The sequence below is a fragment of the Pinus tabuliformis genome, chromosome 4_2 (genome assembly GCF_031772625.1).
Source record: "Pinus tabuliformis cultivar Carrire ecotype Pingquan chromosome 4_2, CPIR1, whole genome shotgun sequence".
Taxonomy (NCBI): domain Eukaryota; kingdom Viridiplantae; phylum Streptophyta; class Pinopsida; order Pinales; family Pinaceae; genus Pinus; species Pinus tabuliformis.
The window spans coordinates 428,852,164-428,858,163 of NC_142304.1; positions in this window are offsets into that span (position 1 = coordinate 428,852,164).

The window sequence follows — 6,000 nt, forward strand, 5'->3', positions numbered from 1 at the left end:
TCTCTAACTGGCGATCATGGGAATACATCAATGTCCCTTGATCTTCAGATCTTGCAAGTGGCTCGACCTTGACACATCCATTCGCACTTTGCAAGACGTACTCCGGTACCTTGGCAGCCATTGAAATCAATGGTGAGTTGCCTCGCATTGGTTAACGACATGCATCAATGGCCAGTAATCCAATGATTTCTATTCATGCTCGACCTCAACATATTCATTCGCATGATTAGAATTGTACCATCGGGTTTGTAGCGGGTGAAGACTATACACTTTTTCAAGACTCCCTCAGTAGTTATAGCAGCATGCATTCTGATCTATGAGAGTACCACAGTTCCTCTTTCAGCGTTTATCTTTTCCATGATTCAGCATCAGCAGTTCAGATTCCTTCATTTCCCAGGATCCAGTTACAACAACATCAGTCACATTTTCCTAATCCAGCAGCAGCAGTAGCTACATTCCTATTTCATAGTTCATCATTGTTGGGTAAGTACAGGTATGTTGTTTTCTAATCTTTAATCATGCAATTCCTTATATGCTAACTTGAATCTTTTGGAAAATTCCCTCACCATGCTACATTTCCTTTCATGAGCCATGTCAAGTTGCATGAGGACATGCAACCAATTCAGTTGGGGGGGGAGAACTATGTTCACTACATATTCACTTCCATGATCCCATTTCTCCACCACACTACATATTCACTTCCATGATTCCATTTCTCCACTACACTACATATTCACTTCCATGATTCCATTTCTTCACCACTATCACTCCATTTTTTTTCTCATTTACCATTCACCAACATTTATTTTCAAATGATACTTTGTTGCACTTTGCTTCATACGCAATATAGACATGCTTCATTAATATTACAAAAGGGCTTTCTTATGCACATTATGATTTCCAGTGAGTGTTTACATTATTATTGAAGAAAAGAGAACAGAAAATGAAATGAATGTTGTTAACACAAGAACCAACATTCTTTGTATTCATGGTTGTCACACAAGAACCAACCATAAGAAAATGTAAATTGTTACTCATGTCTTTCACATATCTTGGAAACATTCATTATTAAAAGACATCATCATGTAAAGCCAAAGTTCAAGATGCCAAATGTTCTTAAACAGACCCATGCATGGTTGCATGAGGACATGCAACAAGTTCAGTTGGGGAGGATGTTGGGACTCAGAAATGTCATATTTTCATCCACCTTTTTCTTCACTGTTCCTTACATTTCATCATCCCATTAACCTTTTATCATATCATTTTCATACATACATTTGGGTTTCACCTTCTTATTTTCCATTTTATTCATTTTTGTATTACAAGTGAATTTATGATTAATTATTAGAAAATATACATATTTTTATATATATCTCAAGAATATGTGAGTTTTGTGATGTGTAGGAAATATGTGAAGAATTAATATCTCCTCCACCATATTAAGGAGATAATTATGCAAGCCTAATCCTAAGGAGAAAATTATGGAGGATTTGGTTGACATATCTTATCCAATTCCTAAGGAGAAAATCATGGACAATTTGGTTGGCATATCGTATCCAATTCCTAAAGAGAAAATCATGGACGATTTGGTTGGCATATCTTATCCAAGATATGTGAGAGATTTATGGAGGATTCAAAGGGATCATATTTTGTAATAATGGGAAAGTAGTTAAAAATGCTTGAGAGATTTGTGGGATCATATCTTGTAATAATGGGAAATTAGTTGAGAGTGCTTGAGAGAATATTGGATATGTAATTATGAGAAGGTTATCTTCCTCATGTATATAAGAGAGTGCTCTCTCTTCATTTTAAGGGGGAATAATGACTAATGGAAAGGAATTCTTAGTTTTTCATCTTTTATTGTTATGCTTTCATGATTTGTAATTTGATTCTTGTAATATAGTTTAAGATATTTTTATCGTTGTGAGCTCACATATGTTGTTTGTCATTCAATTCTTCATATGTTGTATTTCTTTTCCTTTGTGCAATTTCTTTCTTTCATAGTTAATGTTTCAATGCCTTCCTAGATTAATTTGATTTTAGTAATTTAGATTAAATTAGTTCCACTTCGGTCCTGCATATATAGTACATGTTCCTCGTAAGTCTACGAACCTCAGATTGACAAATTAAATAGTTGGGCAAGTACTACGACATAATTAAACGAACATAGTTTCACCCAACAATCACTTAGGATCATTCATGGATAAGAGGAAAGTACTAGGGGCATATGGAAACAAATCTCGAATGGGATACATGTTTGAAAAGGATGATACAATCAAAGATGGTAAGCTCATGGACACACCTGATAGGAGGGGTAATGATCGTGGGTTCTATTATAGTTTTGGTTCAGAGAAACAACATTGTCATCACCATCACCATCCTTATAAGAGGAGTGAGAATAAGTACTTTCTAGAGGAGTTCAATAAAGGGAAGCCTCCTACATTTGATGGAGAAATGAAGAAGTCACAAGATGCAAAAGCATGGTTTTTTGGGATGAATAAGTTCTTAAGGTTGCATGATTACTTTGAGAATATGAAGGCGAGGACAACCACCTTTAATCTTAAAGGGAAATAAGAAATTTGGTGGGAAGATGTGTAGAATTTCAAAAGCATTTAGGAAGAGGAGTTCACTTGGAGTGAGTTTGAGAGACTTTTTTAAGAAGAAGTATCTATCTGAGAGATACTATGATGATAGGGAAAATGAGTTCTATTAGTTGAGGATGGGATAATAAATGAATGATGAGGATTATGTTGTTGTTCACATATGAGTTATAGATTCAATCCCCTCCACATTTATTGTCAATCTCGGGTTCATTAATTGTTTCAAGGTTATCGTGCAAAGTTTATGCAAGCCATAGTTTCCCTACCTAGTATTGAGCATTCAAAAAATACAAGACCCAAAAATACTACGAATTGAGTAACAATGAGAAAATAACATTAACAACAACCTAGAGTAATAGAAATTAAGAATCTCAGTAGAACGATACGACAGTAAAGAAAGAGCAGTAATTACAAAACATTAATAACATAATCAAAACACATACCTATTCACACGATTAATCCAATAAAACCTGATCAGGAGAGTGGGCCCAACTCTCTAATTAGAGCTGTGGTGAAGAGTTAAAGATCACACAGGATTACAGAAGACTGGAATTTGCATTAATTAAAAAGGAATTACAATCAAAGTTTTGTTTTTACACGTCCCGAGGAAAATTCCCTCATTCCGTGTTGTTGAGCCTTAGTAATACAATTTATCGTTACATGAATATTAATTAACAAACTCAGAAATTGTGGTAATCATGCCTGCCCACAAATATACAATGATTGTTTATGTAGAAACATAATGTAAAGATAGCAGTTAGAGTCGATTATAAGCTCCATGGAAGTTGAACAAATTTAATAATCCCATCCTTGAATAATGTTTCCATCTCATTAAAAACATCATGCTGACTTGTATCCCGTGAGCATCATTCATCGTGATTCTCTAACAGAATTCAGTCAACAAGCCATCTAAGAAAAATTACCCTAGGACTATGTTTCATTAATCAACATTTCAAGAAGACATGCCAATTTAATATGCCTTCATTATTTTGAGATATAAATAGACCTCAAAAAAGTTATGAAATGGATAAAAAGGGATAGATAAAGGTGAGTGAAAATGGGTAATTTTGTTAACCAACATATCCCCCCAACTAGCTTGGTTGCATGTCCTCATGCAAACCATTTCCTGTGTAGACCAGGGTTAGATTTGTTGTGGCTGACATGAAGTCAAGTAAGATTGTATTCTTTTTCCATATCAGTCCCGGGGAGATTAAACCCATATGAGTGAATGATTTCCTTCCACCAATCTCCATCCATAACATAAGTCAGTCCATACTGATAAGAAGGAAGCCATATAATAGGAAACTAGAACCATAACCCCAGCCAACTAACTAGACAGTGTTGTATACAAGCAATGTCGCGTGGAACTCTCCCCAATGCTATGAAAAATTTGGGTGCCCCAAAGGGCTCTTGTACCCATATTGTTGATGATGAGATCATCCAATGCTTCTGACAAGCATCCTTGGCTTCTTCCTAAAAAGTGCAGATTTATCTTGTCCACATGTCGACACACCATCATTGTGTCCTGAGCATCCAGTCTTTTCATCCTTCTAGTTTGAGAAACCAATGATGTTTACTAAAAATATCCCTAAATTGGAAATGCTACATTCTAACCACTAACAGACGATTTTCCTGGTTTTCCTCGAACGTATTGAGGGCCTTTTCCATTTGACTTGGCTAATTACAAAATATGTAAAAGCTCTCAACTAAATATCTCCTACAAATGGTACTGGGTTGAATGACTAATTACTTCCCAGGATATAATCATGTGTGTATAATTCACATAGAAAATGCTGGTTAATATGATTTTGAACTCTCAGAATCCTCAGCAACTACATGGGATCTTCTATGTTGGGACTTATCTCTTGGTGAGTACTTTCCAAACATAAAAAGAGATATTTTTCATGAAGGAAAAGGGAATAATAGTTAGAAAGGGGCCTACATGCCATTATTTGTTGCATTAATGTGAACATCTCATCCTTATCAATTTTCAGTAACTAGACCTGTCCCTACAACTCTTTGATCTCCTTATAAAAATTTTCCTGTTGTTGTTTATCCTTTCCAATATGAGTAGTATAATCGACAGCCACCCTTGTTGCATTCTCCTAAATCTCCTTTATTTATTTCCAATGGGCCTCCGTGGGAATTGATCCATGCTGGAAACTGAAAGTAGTGGCCTTCCATTTCTGGATCTTTGCCACCATAAGAAACTCCTAAGATTCTTCAAGATGGAGGAGTGTCTTGATTTGTGGGGCATTATCAGCCACAACTCCTTCATCTATTTTCTCTAGCATTGATACTAGTTCTTGTAGAACAACAACGACAACAATCTCTTCTTCCAATTGTTCAAAGGTTGATGCTGGTTCTTGTGGGACAGTATCAAGCAACTCCTTCCTCCATTTGTTCCAGTGTTGACACTGTTTCTTCTGGAAAAACATCGACAATAGTCTCTTCTTCCATTTTTCCAAAAGATGACACTGATTCTTGTGGGGCAATATCAGTAACAACTCCTTCCTCCATTTTCTATGACATCGATACTGGTTTTTGTAGAATAACATCGACAACAACACCTTCTTCCACTTGTTTTGATGTTGATACAGGTTCTTGTGATGTAGTATCAACAACATCTCCTTCTCCTTCCACAATCACTACTACAAACTTCAATTTTGGAGGAAAGATTCTTTCTCTCACCATGCGGGTAGGAGAATGAAATTTCCTCACTCCTCTCGGTAGGGAGGCCATAAGTGGAGAACAAGAGGTAACAACTTCAGTTTCCATTCCACTAACATCCTTTGTTTCAGTCTCCTGATTTCCCCTCCCATTCCCTAAATCATCTTGTTGTTCTATCATTTATTCATCCCCTTTTTCCTCTACCTCCTCTAGTATTTTCTCCATTACTTCCTCTTCAAACAATTCTTCTAGCCTTACAGGCATCATGGCTGCAACTTCTTCTTCTGATAGCTCAACTAGTTGCTACCAAGTCATAGGAGTCTATAACAAGGCATGAATTACTAGTAATATGATGAGCCCATGATTCTTAAGGACAACTAATGCATGGCATGAACGAAGCGCAGACCGGGTCATCAATTTTAGATTGTTCAAAAGGAAGAACAAAATATTTATAGAATACGCCTGGTGAAATCAAAGACATGATAAGAGCTTAAAATGATATTTAAAGAGGGTAGAAAATTGACCTTCACAGGTGATATATCGCATTAATAAGTATGCAACCTCTGCCCAAGGTTGTGGCAATGATTTCCAAGCGTAACCCTTCCATTTCTACATCACGTTCTCCCCCGTCTGTAGGAATATATCTAGAAACTCTAGCATGGACGCTCTTCTAGTAAACCACTTATGTCTAACACACTGATGATCGAAATAAATTCCTCAGTTAGTTGAA